This window comes from Sitophilus oryzae, unplaced genomic scaffold, assembly GCF_002938485.1.
Source record: "Sitophilus oryzae breed Bouriz unplaced genomic scaffold, Soryzae_2.0 scaffold_1126_pilon_pilon, whole genome shotgun sequence".
In the NCBI taxonomy this organism is placed as follows: Eukaryota; Metazoa; Arthropoda; class Insecta; order Coleoptera; family Curculionidae; genus Sitophilus; species Sitophilus oryzae.
In genome coordinates, this window is record NW_022145756.1 from 318,914 (window position 1) to 338,617 (window position 19,704).

Consider the following 19,704-nt stretch of genomic DNA (forward strand, 5'->3'; position numbering starts at 1 on the left):
AATAAATGATATATTTTACCTAATTTCTTATTAAATATTATTACTATTAGTTATTATTACTACTAGTCCAACCTACAGCAATTTCAAATGAAAAAATAAAGGTAGGACATTTCCCATATAAATTTACATATAAAATGAAAGCGATCTTCATTTCATAGCCATCGCTGACGCCATTTTTATTCGATCATACGGTATTTAAGATAATTACAAAAATCCTAATTTTAAAAAGTTTTAACATCCTCTAACTCTAAAACTATGCGTTTCCATACCCATGTTTATAGAAACTTTTTTTCATATTTTTTGATGAAAAATCAATGAGTACTTATTTAAAAGTTTCTCAAGTTTTTTTACTCTTCAAAATTATTTTTTTTAAAGGTTGCTATTAGACATGGATTAAGGCAAATTAATAAAATTGCGTTTCAAGAAACCGAAATCGACAAAATATCAAGAGACAACTTTTAATCGGCATTCTATTATCTGCTTACACTATTTCACTAACAAGAAAAAAAAGTCAGTGGCGTACATACTTTTTTCAGAAAAATATTCCAGTGATAACCCATATGCACGTCACTGGTGAATATGTCGTCACTTTTTAGCTTTAAAATATGTCGCATTTATAGTAACTTTTACCCTCAAAATTTCATTTAAAACGCTAAAGGTACTTGGAAAAAAATTATAATAAATCGAAAAAAATATTAAGAATTTCATATCCTGTAGCTACGAAACAAAGCAAAATCGGGCCTATGTTGATACGAGAAGTAAATCGTATTTTTACGTGAGGAATCTCCCCACGAGAGACGGCACATGTTTTTTGAAACAACCTGTATTTTATATTTTTTATCATTATTAAAAGCTGGCTTTTGCAAACTACACCGCAAAAAATGGCATTTATGAGAGGAAATTATATATTTTAACCCTAAAATCCATAATTACCAATTATTTAAAACCGTTTTAATTCTTTGTAGTGTCTATCAGAAGCGATAACCACACAAGGAGCACATAGCTTAGAATAATGGGAAAAAAGTAGACTAACCCCAGAACACTTTTCATCTGTCTAGACGGGCAGAACCCTGGCACAGATCTCCGCACCCCTGTCGACTCCTGGGGGAAATTTAAATTCTTCACCGGAGATGTCGGTGAATTCGTTCTTCCGCCCCCGTTTCACCCTACCGAAACAAATGACCGCTGTCGATGCCGCTAGCTTCGATCCTCCAGGTGGAAAGTCCTGAATATCCCCGTGGAATTATTTAGATCGCGGAATCCTGTACAGGGTGTAACTCCTTCTGCATACTATTGATGTACTTACTGAAACGTAAACTTAAAAATAGTATATTATTTTGTAAATACTTATCGGATTCTGATGCTTTCGAGATTTTCAGTGGCATTTTACTTCAGCAAAAACTTTTAATATTTCAAAAGTACGTATATCAGAAAATACATATTTAGCAAAAAAAACATAAACGCTCGAAATCATTTTGGTCTTATCTCATAAGGATACGATTAAGTTGTATTTGTTAAGTTTAATTATGACATTATTGATGAACTCATAGTTCATCAAAACATCAACGACTAAACAAACTACCCATAAAAAGCTGTTATTTTTTTGTTGGGTAAGCAAATTTAATATTATAAGCGAACAAACTAAAATGAAAAGGCTTATGCCATAATATGTCGTATCATTATCATTTTCAGCTTTAGCCGGTCCTACACGATGCTTCCAATGTTGGAACCAACATTGGACGCATCATTTGGCATAGGCTTCGACAATATTGCAATTCAAAAGTGTGTCTCCTACACGATGTGGCAAATGTTCATGTGTCCAACATTGGAAGGTGTTTGACACATCGTGTGGGACCGGCTTTATTAAACCATTTCCAATTATCGTGTAGTCTCCATCACATATTTAGATATTCTCTTTGTAGTTGGGCACATTGGTTGTCTTTTTTGGCTATGCGGGCCTAAGCGTTCCCTGCTAATTTCCTAATATTGTAGCGTTTTTTAAACAACTACTACTGCGAACGGCAGCTTTTCATCGGAGAGCAGTCGTGGATAAGGTATTTCACTGGAAAGAAAACTAATTAATAACAATAAACAAAAAAAAATAGATATTGAACGCCAGGCATGCACAGAGAAAGAAAACACAGTTGTATATTACTTAAAACTAATGACTATATTTATTCATGATGAATTTTGATGGTAAATAGCATTCTACAATTTTAATAATTATTATAGTGGTTATATGTCGAGTAAAGCTATGTTAGAAATAATATTAAATATATTCAATGAAAAGACTATAAAAAAATACCACACATGTAAAGTTATAGTAAATGTATAAAAGGTAGCATCACTTTAATTAATTTGATATAAGTATTTTATATGATGTTAAATCGAAGGTGTTGCAACCCGTAGATTCTAGAATCTATGTCTGGTTATTCATCTGTTAACACAGCGCAATAATATCATATATTAATAGAAAGTAGTACTATTACAAGACGTAATGTAATGAAACCTAATATCTAAATCATATTGTATCTACTAAATCGACATAAATGTTCTTATCTAACCACTAAACATAGTCTGTACGATATTATTTAAAATGTACGTTATTATGTTAAGACTGAAAATCGACTGAAAACCAGAACCTAAATCTACACTTAGCTGTTCTTGAGGCTATCCTGTTTCAAAGAGTAGCAGCGTGAGGTGGGCTCATATCTCTGTACTATCTGTCGGCTATCCTGTTGGCCAATACAACAAAAAAGGCCAGAATGAGGACACCATGAATCAATACAGCCGTAACTATTGACTAGGCTTAGAAATGGGAAGGAAGCAGCATGGGACCAAGCCAAATCCACGCTGGGGCATTCTATGTATAAGGTAAACCATCCCTACTGTAACGAAGTTACTATTTTTTTTATATGTTTAATTAACTTTTTCAATTTTCCGCCGATTACGAATTTTATTTAGTTAATTTATCTTTCTACTCTTCCATACATTAGAAAATTTTGATTCTTTTTCGAGAAGATAGTACTTTTTATATAAAATTTTATTTGTTGAATTAACATACGAACCGAACTCATTAATTAGCTTAAAACGCGCTAATTAATAATTGAACGCATTCCATGCGCTCGATACAGCCCGCTTGGTACCGCTAGTACTAGATTGGCGTATCGAGACGCGCACCCGGCTCGGCGCACGCCGCCACCACGACGGTTTTCAACTGGAGGGAAGGACTGGGGAAAATAAGAAGCGACGCGCTAGCCAGAGAAGAGGAGTTCCTACACCACCACCACCGACAGTACTAGCACCAGCTCCAGCACCAGCACCAGCAGTCACAGTCGCCGCAGTCCGCCCCGCAGAAGCCAGCACCGAGACACCGCCACCGCCTAGCAGTTGGGAAGCCTGCCCGTCCTCTGTTTTATTGAATTCACCGTCGCTCAGAAACCGCCCGCAAGGTAACCTTCAGGATTAGTTTGGTATAGTATTGAGTATCGGAATTCATTGTTTATTTGGTTTTTAATTTTTTTTTTATTTTTTTTCAGAAAGGAATCCTGTACCGTGGCAAGGTCTAAATAGTTTAGAATAAATTCCAAAAGTAAAAAAAAAAATATATATTTTACATATCAATAGCAAATCTGTAAAATCAAACCCGCTTGAGTTATCAATAGAGACTTGGAAAAGCAAGTAAACTATGAGTGTGATAAATCCCGGTAGTTTGCTTCAAACTCTAAATTCCTTATTGAAATTTAATTAAAAATCATTAGGTCAGCTCTTAGATTTTTTTTAATCACTTAAAACATATTTGGGTTGTTAATGAGGACTAGGTAAAATAAGTAAGTTGTGAGTGCGAAAAATCCCGGCAAGTTGCTTCGAATTCCAGGTTCCTCATTGACTACTCAGATAAACTGTCTTTAGTTTTTTTTCTTTCCGAAAACCACCCGCAGTAAATCATTCTATCAGTTCTATTAATAAATAAGCGGCATATCTCTAGTGAAGATTAGGAACGTGGGAAATTTGTGAGTGCGATAAATCCCGGCAGGTTTCTTATACACCGATCCCTTCACTATAGATATTCTCGCTGAACTCTTATAGTTTTCCGCATTTCCTTTCCTTCGTAATTTAATTTTTTTTTATTTCTTTCCGTTGCCTTATTTAGACCTTAGCCCCGCCGTACTTTTAATGTTAAATAAATATTTTTTTTTAGTATTTTCTTATTCTCACCGACATACTTTTAAAAATAAATAGAATAATTATTAGAACAATTTCTTGTTAACTCCGAAACATTTTTAATTCAATTAAATAGGAATTACAACATTTTCTTATTGACACACCCGTATACGTTTAATATTTTGACTAAAACATTGAATAGAATATTTTCAATTCTTTACACTATCACCCTCAAATAAATTTTGTATTCCTTTTTCTTTTAATTTATTAGCAAGTGCTAACATTAATTATTTTTTTTTTATTTAAGAATAAATTATTTTTTTTATTATTAACTTGGGAGTGCCGTCCTTCCCCTAACAGTCTCTAGTTTTTATTAATATTCTTTTCTGTGTAGATTTGCTCCAACCCGGTGACGAGACTCTCCGCATCGGAGCCAATTTAAGCGCTAGGTGTCTCAACTAGCCACCTACACATCGCCTTGCCTTCCGCCCTGATTAAGAAGAAAGACATTTTTCTTTGAATCTAAAATAAACTTTTGACTTGTAAATAGTTTTGGGAAAACACGACCTGCTCTTTTATTTTATAACTACACACTATTGTTTAATTTATTTTTCCCCACCTCTGAGCTAAAAGAACTGCAACACTGCCATACTTCTCCACTGTTTAAAAGCTACCCGAACCGGCACTAGTGGGCCTCTAACCACTTATTAACTAGAGGTGGCGCCCGAGATCTTCTAAAAGCAACAATACAAGAAACTTAAGCGTCAGCAACGCAACTCAGAAAGAGCTTCGTTGCACTACATGGGACACTCGTCCACAGGACATCCGTACATAGGGTATCTAACCATAGGAAAACGGTATAGGGAAACACTACCCGTACCTTGGAACACTACTAGGACCTTGGATAATGCCCGTACCTTGGACCATAACCTTGGACTCAATACATATATATGGGACATCTGCCCATACCTTGGACAACGTCCGTAACTTGGATAATGCCCGTACCTTGGACCCTAAAAATACGACCCTAAAAATACGAAAACTTGTTTAAAACCAAACAAGATCTAATAAGCAAAATAAACCTACCTCGAATTACTTCCGAGGGCTCAATAATAAACAAAGAAACTGTCCTTTCTTCCATGTAACATTCTGCGGCACAAAAGAAAAGGAACGCTAACGTGACAGCAAAATACAAATACAAGTTAAGTTGGGACATCCAAAACTCTACCCTAAAAATATTCAATAATAATAACGAATGTAGCTTAGGTAAAGATAATATCTCATCTTTACCTGTAGCTTCGAAATAGCAGCTGATTCAGCTTTTGCAGCAAGATTTAAATTACCATTTCTAAAAGCAGGGTTTGCAACCGTGCCGCAAACCGGCCAAACCAAAAAGTGAGGTTAAAGCGCAGAGAGGCGCCTTGAAACGATCTTGACAGCTTTCCACAGAGCAGCCAAACTATAACAAGCGAGTCAAGTAAATTATCAGGCCTGAGCGATACGGAATCGGGTGATGATACGCCAGACATCATATATCATATACAAAAGACAAGTAACGAACTAAAAACCTTACAATATCATGATCTCATCTCAGGTTCGGTCTTCTTCTAGGTCTCTTAATTCCTCGTGGGTACCATGCTGTAATGTTTGTGGTCCAACTGTTTTTTTCTTGCCAGGTGTCCTGCCCATTACCATTTGAGGGATTTGACTCTGTGGATGACATCTATTATGTGGCTCTTTTATCGTATCCCCACTCTATTCTATTATGGTCTTACACTTAATTATTCCCAGCACATTTCATTCCATTGAGCGTTGTGCGACCTGCAGTTTCCTTATGATGTCCGTTTTCAGCATCCAGATTTCGCATGTATAGATCATGACTGGTAGTACACATTGGTCGAATATTTTCTTCTTTAGATAGAGTGGCTTTATAGATTTGAATATGATTGAGTTTCTTCCATAAGTACTACATGCTAACTTAATTCTTCTGTTGATTTCTGGTAGTAGGGATACCGACCTTTGTATGAGTTGTCCCAAATATATATATTCTTCTACTATTTCCAGTGTTATTTATTAGAATGTCTTTTCTTTTCACTAATTCATTGTACATTACTTTAATTTTTGCTAAATTTATTTTGAGACCCACTTTATTGGGAGCTTTATTTAGTTCATTAATTAGTACTTGTAGAGCCCTTAGTTTCTTCGGGACTAATAATTATACTAATATTTTAATTTTTTATTTTGTTACATCTTTGCATACAAAGGAAAGTCTACTTTTATACTAAGGAAAATATATTTTCACTAGATGCGTTTCCATGATCGTACGTCTAAAATAAACTGATTAATATTATACAGGTTGTTAACTGGACAGTTACTTATAGGGGAACAGAATGGCAACGCTGCCTATTGAGAACACATGAACTCTAGGGTTTTCTGTCGAGTCATCCCGTCGCGTCGCGCGTCGTCTATCGACTAGCGGGCCAAGGTTGCCATATTTCAACCATAAAGCTCTAGCCGCGAATAATAAACAAATTAACAACCTGTATATTTACAAATAATATTGATATAAAGCCTATTTTGTTACTTGTTTTTAGCTTGTATTTTTAGATAGTCATTGTCAAACAATTTATTTCCTCTTACCGAAAGAAGAACATAGAGAGAAATATTTAATAAATTTACTATTTTTTTTAATTGATAAAACTGATTTTTACTGATATGCTGATGGACAGCTAGTTTATTAAAAAAAAAATAAACTACATATTTTATAAGTATTACGCAGTATTATGTTCTGGCAATTTTCAATATCTATTTTTTGAAAAGGCTAAATTTTGATATGAAGTAGTTATGTATGAATTCGTTAAATTTTAAAAAGAGAATCAATAAAATAGAAATAAGATGTGTAAAAATTCGCCAATCTTAATATTTTTAGTTTAATACTTCAACCAGAGACACCCTGTATATGTAGCGGAATACTTTAAGGGTGGATCGGGTGAAATATAGGCCTATTTTAAAACTGAATGTGAACTTGAATCGGACAAGACAAAGATATATTCTTAGTGATTTCGAAATGGTCGATAGGCGGCCACAACTGAGAAATAATGAATATGTCGATTTGGAGGCAAGTAAAATATTTACATTAAATTATTTAAACAAACGGTAACCGTACAGAGTATTCCAAATTTGGAGTTTATAACGGGCCAAATTATAGCAAATCTGCGCAATATTTTGTCCATTAAAATGAAATTTTGAAAATTAAATACTTCCGAGTAGGTACTTCCGAACGAGTCATTCCGAAATATAGAATTGGCCAGGACATGTGTCTAGGATGACAGATGGATGGTGGACAAAGCGACTTTTAGAATGGAGACGGAAACAGGAGGCCTATAGAAGTGGACCTACAGAGGACCACCTTCTAGTGGATAGACAGATGGTATTAAATAGCTGGAAATTAGATTCAAGTGGCACAAAATAGAAAGAGATGAGTTGAGGGAGGCTTTTGTTTAGCAGTGGACGGAATAAGCTAAATGATGATGATGATTTCCGAACTCAAAAAAATTATCGTAAAATCGTTTTTATCTTTTGCCATTATTTTAAAAGATATTTTAAAATAAATTATTAATTCCCATTGTCACATTTTTTCCTTTATAAGAGGGTGCTATTAAATGTCAATTTTGACGTAATGCTTTCAGAGAGCTTCACAAAAAAAAAACTTTCGAGTTGCAGTGATGTAGCCCGTAGCATCTTAATTTAACTATTGATTAATCACATTAATAATCACAACGGTTTTTAAGAAGTTTGGGTTTAAAAGTTGAGAATGCATTAATTTTAGCATTAGCAAAATGATGAAATGTAAAGACATTATAATATAAATTAATCTATCGTTACTTTGAATGTGGTAGACAATTATTCAGTATTAAAACAGTAGTTTTATTTAGTTTAGTTCACACATGATAACGGTCAGTGATAATTCTGACAGAAACGTTGTGTAAGCAAAAATAAATAAAGACAATGGAAATCCGAAACTCTTTTAGTCTTAATAAATTAATCTATGATTTCTCTAATACTAAAATCGGCGCATTGTCACCTTTAAACACAAATATCTTGAAAACTGTTCCTAACTTAACACTTTTTTTAACGTACAAAAGTCCTACCTTTTTATACCATTTATTGGAATTACTGTATCTACCGTGCTGGCAACTGTTACTTTTGGGTCGGTATTTACATGTGTGGAAGTAAATTGCATAAGGATTTTATTAAATCGGAGTGAGAGAAATGCGACGGTGTGCTGTTGCGGCGTTGCCGGTACGGCTTTCCCTATCAAGTAAAGTAAAATCACGATCGTAAACTGCTTATTTTTAAAAGATAACTAGATAAAATCATTAGATATGTTTCTGAACATCCGAAATGGAATTATAAGGGTATCGTTAGGGTATCCATTTTTTTATAACGAGAAAACGTTAGTAATCGCGATAATTTAAAAACTCAACTTTTTAACACATAACACGACATAACTTAAGAACCACTTTAGAAACTTTTTTTATTTTGAAGATCGGATCTTTTACAATGTGTTTAAATAAGAAACATTCGAAAGGTTGCTCTTTTCCATTCAAAAATTTTAAATTACCCATCCATTTACTTTTAGTGCATAGCAATTTTCAGCAATCGTGTAACATTTTTATTTATAAAGATTTTCACATCCTGTGTGCGAAGGAAATATAGCAGAAATAATAAGAAAGTTTAAAAAAAAACTACAATCAATTATTTCTAGTAGATTTCGAGATATTGATTTTTGTGATTTTTGCATTCAGAGTTCTAATAGCGCAATCACTGTCGAACACTAACTCAATTCCACTTATTTTTACCAAAAATGCAAGTGTTTCGAACTTGCACATAAAAATTTTTAAGCTATAGGGAAAATTACAACGACTCGTTAATAAATATACAAATAAAATATCACGAGACGTAATTAAACCGTGAGCTGAACTCATGATGTACCCCTTTCCCTAGAACTTTAAGTACTGACAGAGGTCTGCAGAGGTACTGATTGAGGCGACCGGTCAACTGCGAAAAATCTGCTATATCCCCTTCCACGTCTCTTAGCAATGTGTACAATTTCTCGGTTTATTTCATACGTTTGGCAACGTGCTTACTGTTCTCTCTTTGTTCAGTACATTATAAACGCATTGTACTCTTCTTACATACGGAAATCTCGACCCAAGACTAACCTTTGCCAGCCCTTAGTATAATGATAAAAAAGTACCACCAGTAGTACTCTCTACCCGAGGGGTGTCTCACTATTGGAATTACATGTACATTTTTTTGGCAGTCGCTGGCAGTCATTGGCAGTCTTATGGCAGTCGCCTATAATAATTACATGGCAGTCATAGGCAGTCTTCTTCGTAGTCATTGGCAGTCGCTTGACAGTGAAAGCTAATTTTGGCAGTACGTGTACATTTTTTACCCGAGTAAGACACCCCTCGTCTCTACCCTAATGAAAAGTATACTTTCAGAGCTTTGCTATTCACTTTGGCATTAAAATATATGTAAGAGTACCAAATTTCAAGAAAAAAGATTTATCAATGCTCTTGAAAATAAACAAAATACCTATTTTATGTTTTTTATTTGCCTTTTCGTGGGCTGTAACTTCTTCGGAAAGCATTTTTGGGCATATGTTCATAGGAACATTTTGTTTTATTTTTATCTGTAAAATTACAAACCGAAGTTAAATACACTATTTTTGACATCCTGTATATAGCAACAATAGGAATATAAAACAAAGTATTAGAGTTAAAATCTCATTTTACAAATATCAACTCGGGATTAAGTTCGTTAATCTCATCCCAAAATATTCGCAGTAAACTGCTCCCCCAATCATCTGTATCAGGTATAAAACTTTTCAAATCAACATATCGGAGCTTATTACGCTTCCTCTATCTTCTGTTTCAGAGAGATGTAGCCTGCGTACGGGACCACCGCTAAAACGGTTATGTTTTAACAACTGTTAACTTAGCTGATGGGCACATCGGTGCCGGCAAACGGGTCCTTTATGATCTCGGTGCACAGAAAAGACAGTTGCAGCTGCAGTTGGCTACACAATTTGTACAAGCATTTAAAGCCAGCGCTAACTCGAATGTACGAGGACGTAGTTGCATGTTTTTCCAAAATTACATTAAAGACAGGAGGATTGTATTGTCGTACGGTGTACAGAATGTAACTGGACTTAAAATGGCCGACCTGTAGCAATATGATTAGTTAAGTTTATATTTCTCACTGAGTTTATGAAGTTTCACATTTTATTTAAGTGAAATATAAGTTATTAAGTAGTTAGGAGAAAAAGCGAATGGTCTAAGGTAAAATGAAAGATATACTAATAGAAATTAGAACAAATCATACTTTTCGGTGGTTTAAGAAATTCCCCAATTTTTCTCGGCAAAAAATAACCCACACCTACATATTAATGTGTCTTTTTCATTTGAAAAGGGGATGGCTTAAACCAAAGTTCCTATATTATTTTAAATGTGGTAGACAATGATTCCGTATTGAAACTAAAAGAACTTCGGACTTTATTAATTTTGCTTACACAACGTTTCGGCCAGAACAATGACTGAACGTTATCAAATATGAACTAATCTAAATCATAAAACTACTGAGCTTAACATACTAGATTCACCCGTATTCACCCGTGAATTAGTAGTGTGCACTCAAGCACAAGTAATATAGATAGACGGTAATATTGGCCTCTGGCTAAAGGCAAATCATAATATAGCTTTATATCCAGTGATCTTACAAATATTTTGAAATAATGCACAACGTATTAAAATAACTTAATTTCAATTAAATAACAAGTTTTATCAACAAGGTTTTGGTAATAGCGATGGTTCCTTTTTCCTACCACTCCTTTACTAATTAATATTTTTACAGAAGATTTTGATAGTAACTGGTTAAATAATTTCTCAAATTCCTATAATATGGATATACACTCAAATACAAAAAAGTGCAACGGAGAAATTCTTGGTTAAATTTAAAGTGTTATATTTTTGTTATTTTTAGCCCTATTTTCATGAATTTTCTAGCAAACTGTGTATACAGTACGTCTGTCCGTTCTGTAGCTACGGGGTATCCGTGAGAGGGGAAACGATATTCTCTCGATGTTTTTCGTAAAAAAATAGACGACGCGTCCCATCAATAAAAATTCGACAAATTTGCAAGTAGCCAATAAAATGAGTGGGCGGAGCGATTTGCGGTGACGAACTCGTCAAGTCGACGTATAAAATATATTGCTGTTTATTTAAATGTTTTTTGTCCGCATTCCTTTCATAGACACAGATCCAGCAGACGTACTGTAATTATACCTATCAACTTTAATTCGTAAACTAAGTTTTTTATTAACTTTAGTATTTGGCATATTATACAGGGTTAATCGAGGGGTTGTCTTTTTACCCTAACTTTAAAACACCGATAAATGTGAAACTTTAAATGTGTGAAACTTTAAAACACAATAATTTCGTGTGTAAATTTTCCGAAAATATAATTTTACTGTCGGAACCATGACCCCTGAGCATTTTGTTTTTTGATTCATGTCAAACATCTTTTGGTTAATTTTTAAGAGCGAAATGAACTGATCAAGATCAACTTGCAATTTTTTCAATTATTATCATTACTTTTTGATGTAATTTTTTAATATGACGAGATGGTTTGGTGATAATTGTCGTAATGTCATATTACGCTGCATTGGATAGTTTATAGTAAATAAAAGAAAAAACGTTAAAGACTAACGATACAGTCCTGGTTTTAATAAACATTAATAACGATAACAGAACTAACAATATTAAAGAAAGCATCTGTAATACTTAAGTATACAAACAGAAAAAAAAAATGATTGACTGAAAAATTAAAATTGTAAAAAGTACCTACCCTAATACCTTGCATTGCTTCCCGTGGCTTCTATAACTGCCTGTATACGTCCGTTCATACTGTCATTGAGGCTGCATATTATATCGTATTGCGTTATACTTTCCCATTCTTCTCTAAAAACCAAGCGAAGTTTATTTAATGAAGCTGGTATCGCTTCGCGTCCTCTAACCCTCCTGCCAAGCATGTCCCAAACGTCGAACATGATGGGCAGTTCATAGTGGTATATAGTTCACAATAATCACCAAAGCTTATTGCAAAATAACTTCAAGTTCATTTCGCTCTTAAAAATTAATCAAAGCATATTTTGACATGATCCAAAAAACAAAATGCTTAGGAGACATGGTTTTGAGCGTAAAATTATATTTCAGGAAAATTTACACACGAAATTATTGCACAGGGTGTTTTAAAGATAGGATAAAAAACAACCCCTTGATTAACCCTGTATAATATGCCAAATACTAAAGTTTATAAAAAACTGAATTTACGAATTAAAGTTGATAAAATTATATACAGGTTGTTAAAAGGTTGTTAAAAAATTCATGAAAATAGGGCAAAAATAACAAAAATATAACACTTTAAATTTGACCAAAAATTTTTCCGTTTCGTCTTTTTGCATCTGGGTGTATTTTTAAACTAATAAATTTAACGTATTAACGGAACTTTAACGTATTTATAGTACAGAAAAAAACAAAAAAGTTTTATTATATTAACAATTATTTCAATTTTGTACTAATTAAAAAAGATTCATTTCCATTCAAAATTTACCGCGGTAATACCAAACCTGGCGACGAAGTGGTTTTTCTGACGAATCGCTCGGTAAAATGCTGGCTCGAAAAGTTTCGAAATGAATAGCATCCATACCTGCTTGATTCATAGCGCGGGAAAAAGTTTCTAACGGTTGTTCCACGACTTTTCTACTCAACTTTCTTTTCGCTCTTACCTTTCTCTACTGTTTCTTATCGGGAAACGCTACTACGTTTTTCCCACTAAAGTTTGCAGTATTTGTTTACTGTGTGCGGCGCGCTAGCGTTGTGTTTGTGTTTGAATGTTTGTTATTCTCCTGTAAAGTGAAATAAATAACTGAACTATACCAGGTAACAGCAAAATAGTTGCAACGGCTGCCATTTGATTGTTTTATGTTTAAAATGCCACCAAAAAAGAGTAGCTAGTCAACTTATGTTGTCTATTAAGAATTAAATACTTTTTTCATCTCTAATATTTTCAGATCACGAAATAGTGCTATATCACTATTTCGCGTTTCTTTGCCAGATCTCCATTCCAAAACAATTCTTAATTATCTCCCATCTCTGAAACGAACTAACTTCTACACTACTTCTACAGGGTGCCACAAAAAGTGTGAGTAAATCGGGATGATCTTTGAATTTTCAGGCTTTTTAAAAATATATTAAAACTATAAGGTATGTCCTGGAATCAAAACTATTCTAGGTACTTACTATACTGGGTAGTCCGAATTGTATTCGCAAAACTTTGACAGTATATTCTGCAGATAGAAGAAAATTCATATAAATGGCTGTAGAAGTTGGATACAGGCTGTAGAAGTTTCTGGAACATTGGAGTGAAGTATCTATTTTAATATGTAAAGCCTATTAATGTATATTTATATTTACACTAAATGTCTTTAATTAGTCCTAAGTTTTTGAGAAAATCTACTGTCAATTTGTAGAACAAATTAGGACGAAAAGAGCAAATTACCGGAAAAAAAATGTATCCTCTTTAAACCAAAAATTACGAATTTTCTATAAAGTATTATTCAGTCACTCTGTATAGGCGTGTGAGTTTGTATTTCGTGATATTTGTTCAGCCAACAGCGGGCTTTCTGTCTTCCATTATTCTGTTTTCTTTGCCAAGTCCAACTCAAATATTTATTAAACGTAACCGGAACCGGCTTAGTTTTAATTACGTCGCTGACTTTTTAATGCTCTAAGCTCGCAAACTATTATTACTTTTCCACTTTTCTGTTGGGGCTTTGTAACCTAACCTTTGGTCACTTTAAAATTTATTAATTTTTCGTTTAGACTTCATTCATCTAACAGACCGTATATAAAACAAACAAACATTAAAAGAAAGATAACGATATATGAAATTAAATAATTTAGGTTTTAATACTTTTTTAATTTAGAAATAATTTATATTTATATACTTTATTGAAATTGTATTCTGTCTGTGTTTTTTTTTCTATAATTAGGAATCTTCGAGTTTGTGTTGCGCTGTTATTATTATTTGTATTGCAAAGAAATTTGTTGACTAGTTTTGATTGTTTTGTGACATTGTATCGGTGCAATAAAAGTTTAAGTGTGTCTTAAATTCCAAATTTTTCTTTGTATATTTTCTAATCCTGGTTATCGGTAGTATTAGGTTTATTGAGTGCAATATCTCATTAATTTAATTATATTTAATTTTAAGTATGTTTAATTTGTTTAACTTCATTAACTTTAGTGATTTTGTATCGTAACTACACAGTGGTGTCTCGTGAATTTTGAAGCAGGTTAGGTATAAAAAAAACATCCTATTGATCGTATAAATTGTAACATAAAAATTAACCATACGCCAAAAAATATTTTTGTAATTGAATTACCTTATTGAAATTGTATTCTGTCTGTGTGTGTGTGTTTTTAATTAGGAATCTTATACTTATTTCTCTCACTTAATCTAGGCGATTGGATCGTCCTGTACCAGACGCCACTGGAGCTTGTAGATAGCTCAGACAAACATTGAAGTTATTTTTGCATATGCATTATATAAGAAAATATATATGCATAATATAAGAAAATAAATTACAAAATCGTATTTATTTTAATAAAATTACTTCCAAGATGTTAGTTAAGCACAGTGTATTAGCAGTTTACGAGAGAACAGAATAAACATAAACACCCGTATCCCACCAACCTCTTTCAAATTGCCCGGAAAATTCAAACTAAACCGTTCTTTTTACGTACCTCCGTCCTTTTTTGTGGAGCGGATTTAGTAACGCCCTTACTAAAAAGCCGGAATGCTTGCGGTGCATTTTTTTCGTGCTGCTTTCTGCGATGCGAACAAATTCGGGATTAGAATTTCAGTGGAGTTTGTCGCATCAACAAGAATGTTTTATTTACCCATGCATCGTACCGTTTTTTTTTCAAACTTATGTGCCTGTGTGAAGTAACAGAATACAAAAATGTATTTGCATTTAACGCCATAATAATAGGAATTTATTCATAAATCTACTTGTTATTTCATGTAAGTTGATTTCCAAATGATTTTGAAAAAACGAAGAAAATGGGAATAAATAATGTCTTACTTTTGAAAAAGAATTCAAATTGGGCGACGCGTTATGTTGTGACCATTTCAAATGAAAATAAAAATTACGAAAAAATGTTAACACGTAAAGGAGAGAGTAATACTTGGTTGCTGGGTGCAATAAAATTCAATAAATCATCTGTTCCGGATACTCAGCTCTACCGATACAACATTTTATAGCCCCACGGCTTCTCAATCAAGTGATGATGATGATCAATTCAGTAAACAAAGTGCCCGTTACATAGTCAAAAAATGAAACAGACATATACTATGAGAGGATAAATATAATTTGCAACATTAGTGGTATACTTTTTTCAACTAGTGCTTAAGATCCTATCAAATTGTAATTATGTACTTTTAAAAATTTTTGTTATAGCTGAAATAGCTCCCAGTTATGTCCCCACTATCAAAACCGGTGCATAAAACTCTTTGTTGGACAATGGTAAAACTATGCTGGTTACCGTAGTTGAACTTATCTAAAAAGTTTTATTAGTTTCAATAATAAATTATAACATAAGTTAGATATCAAAGTGACATTGAAAATAGAATACCCACTAAAAATTGTTTAATTTTAATAATCTTTTGTACATGAATGTAGGTTGACAAAAGGCGTAAATGATCAAAATTTGGAGTGAAAATATTGGCTCGTTACCTTGTCCATTCTAATAATGTGTTGGACCACCTCGATGTTCTATACATTCGTTGAGCCGTCTGGGTATGAAACTAATCAGATGGTTTATGTCTTCTTGCGGTATTTCATCCCATGCTAACTGTATCTCATGACGAAGAGCCTCTAGTGTCTGAGGAGGATGCGGTAAGTTTGTCAGTCTCCTACCCATGATATCCCATACATGTTCAATTGGTGAGAGGTCTGGAGATCTTGGTGGCCAGGGTAGGAGATTAACTTGGGCATAATGTAAGATGTTTACATTTAATCTAACACGGGCATTATCTTGTTGAAATATAGGATCGTGGAGCGTTCGTAAGACGTTCATTAAACCACTCAATTAATTGTTCCTCAAAATTAGCGTCCCCGTGACGCACAATTTTTGAATTACCCACCATCCTAATAATGAAACATTCTTGGCGTGGTGGTGCCCCAAACCCCAATGAAACTTTATCCCTCCGGTGTTAGGAACAATACTTATAATAATAATAGATAAAAACAAGTGCCACCTTTAACAGTTGCATATGGGTACCCTAACTTAAACGTAAATGGCGTGGGGAGGCCTAAATGTTAAACGTAAACATTTTACAGAAGTTTAACTGGCTCTCTAATGGATAGGCTGTGGTCAAAATCAAAGCTTGTTTTGTCGTGATTAATAACAATTACATAATCTTTATCGCACTATCTAAAGCAACTATTTTTTTGAAGTGTAATATAATGTGCTTATCGTCAGCATGATAGGCATTAAGTGTGCTAATTGGTTACAACGACAATGCATTTATTATGGAAAGTAAGGTGACACAGTCGGTGTTATTCCCATCGTAGTTTACCCGATAGCAAGTACGTTTCTTGATATATCCATTGTTAGCGGAGCTGTAAAATTAATTCGTTTTAATACAGAAAGCAAGCTGGGAAAGGTTAATCGCCAAATGGCGTGATCTTATTCGGCGTGTACGCTACCGCGAGCCCTTAGAAAAATTCAACATATTAGTCAAGATAATAGTTTTCGTTTGCTTGACCATTAGAGTGAAAAAGCAAATAAGTGCGTCTAATCGCGCGCTCGAATCTGCTTGTTATTTAAGATTAATCGGCCCAATTACTCTTTGGGCCATTAAGATTTTGATAACTGCGATTTTGGGATTGGTGTGAACGTGTTCGAGTTACTATTATCACCGGAAGCGGACAAGTAACTATAGCTTTTATTGTGGTTTTGGAGAATTATTAAATAAAAATATTCACACACACATAATCTTGTTTATACATGTCTATTTACTTTCAAAGTCAAACTGATAAAAATAAAAATACATTTGTTGTCCAAGAGCTCAGGGAAAGTGATTTAGCAGATTTGTTTTTACATGCAGAAGCTATGAAATAGATACAACATATGAACTGATAATGTTAAAACTACCTTCAAGTATATATATATCTAGTGATGCTTCTAGAAATATGAAAAGTTGTTTACTGAACCAAACCAAACAAATCCATAACTAGTCATATTAAGAACTCTACACAAAAGAATCTCTTTTCTTAAAAAAAATGGGGAGAAAAACTTAATCCCTCAATCTCAAAGTTGGTGATCATTGCGCTGGTAAGTTGGATCTATTTAAAAATAAAATATTTATATAACTTTTTCATGCAGCTCAAATGCTGCTTCTGGACATAGTTAAAGTATTATTAAAAAATGTCAATACCTCTGTGGCGCATTGATCTGTACAAAAAAGTTCTACAGATATTTCGCCACTGTAAGAAAATCTACAAAATTAAATAGTTGTTATTTTTTTTAACATTGCTGGGTTAATCCAACGGAGCCCAGCTTGTCAGCAGTTATTTACTAATAAACAAATTTGCCTAACGGACAAAAAAATGTTTAACCTTTCGGGATATATTTCCCGAAAGATTTTCGGGATATACTCTTCCTGTCGTCGGAAACAAAAAAACACAAAAAAATCTCTCTCTTCTTTGTAGCTTTTAAGTAAGAAACATTTTTATGAAAAATTTTGAAAATAATACAATAAATAGTTTTTAAAAAACCGAAATATAAACCACATTAAAAAAACGACTATCCACCATCCATTATTGACAAAAAATTAAACGAAATACAATCCCCATATCATAGGCAAAACACAAAATACACTTAGATCCATTTTAACACAAACTGAACCAGTAAACGCTGGACAACAAAGAAAATATGTAATATACAAAATTACATGTGAATGTAATAAATGTTATATTGATCAATGAATATAATCATTGAAACATCTAGACCCCTAAATGTTCGAATTATAGAACATAAAGGTTATTTAAAAAAGGGCGATTTTTACAAATCTAAGATTTACCAGCATTCATGGGACACAGAGTAGATTTTAACAATGCAATAATTATTATGAAAGAAGCTTGTAAACAAAAAATTAAAGATACTTTTTTAACACTAAACACAGTCTAATAAAAATAAATGTATTGCTCAGGCATCGGTACAGGTTAGTAATGAATGGCAGTCGCTTCTTTAATTTTAATGAACATAACATAAATAAACATAACATAAGTAAAAATTAAAAAATAATCATGCAGATAGTTTGAGGCTTTTTGGTTGTACCTCATTAAGTAATTTTTGTCAGATGATTGATATAATGTTATTTTAACAGAACGTCAATGGTTTTTATAGATGTATGTATCTATTGTGTTTTTGAATAGTTGTATTTAGAAATTTTAGATAATTTTTTCTTTGTTTTTTTTCTGTTTTTGCTTCCGACGATGAGAAGAGATATACTTCCCGAAACGTTAAGCATTTTTGTCCGTTAGGCAAATTTGTTTATTAGTAAATCACTGCTGACAAGCCGATCTCCGTTGGATTAACGCAGCCCTATTTACAAAAAAAATAATTTATTTTGTAAATTTTCTTACAGTGTCGAAATACCCATAGGACTTTTTTGAATAAAATGTTTGGCATGCGTCTATTTTCTCAGATTTTTTTTTGAGATTGGCAGTACATAGGAGGAGACAATAATATTTAAACTGATTACCCTGAGTCTATAATATGTACTCTCATGTAGACCCAATCTGTTTCAGACAAATTGAGGTTTTAGGTTTGTTGAATAGGGAACACTACTACAATATTTAAAAAAAAACTATCTAATGTCTGCCAACCGCATCCTATAAAATTACCCGATAAGCAAAATCATTTCTCCTAATAATATGGCCATCGCCAATATTTTCCAGAAAATCCTCTCCTCTAGTTCAGTAATCCTAAACGTTCTGATGACAAAACAATATTGGGTTATTGTTCCTATAAAGCGGAGTCCGAACTATTGTTTACCTTTCTCCTTTCTTTGCTGTCTCTAGAATGTTATCTTTGCATTGTTACCTTAACCAATACTCATATTCTATTCGCAACCCATATATTTATCTTCCAAAAACGATTCAATTTTATCAGTGGAATAATATCCTACGGGAAAGTAAGCTATTGTTTTTAGGGATATTTTTAGGTATTGTTTAGGACAAGCCAATGAATGCATTCAGGTTATCAGCGTCTCTATTTGAAATATGTTAAAGTAGTATTAAATTTTCACTAGTAATAACACTAGAGGTTAAATTATTTATGGAAAGTTTTTGATTTAATTTAACCTCGTGTGGTATTGGGTAAGAGAATATCACGCCAACTTGTG

At 33.2% G+C, this 19,704-nt stretch overlaps 1 long non-coding RNA gene across 1 annotated transcript; it reads left to right on the top strand.

Moving 5' to 3' along the window:
• The first annotated feature begins 3,393 nt into the window (after nucleotides 1–3,393).
• On the top strand, nucleotides 3,394–4,755 carry LOC115886195. Its single transcript, XR_004050856.1, has 2 exons — nucleotides 3,394–3,452; nucleotides 4,559–4,755. It is a non-coding gene; the product is annotated as an uncharacterized LOC115886195 (long non-coding RNA).
• The last annotated feature ends 14,949 nt before the right edge of the window (nucleotides 4,756–19,704 follow it).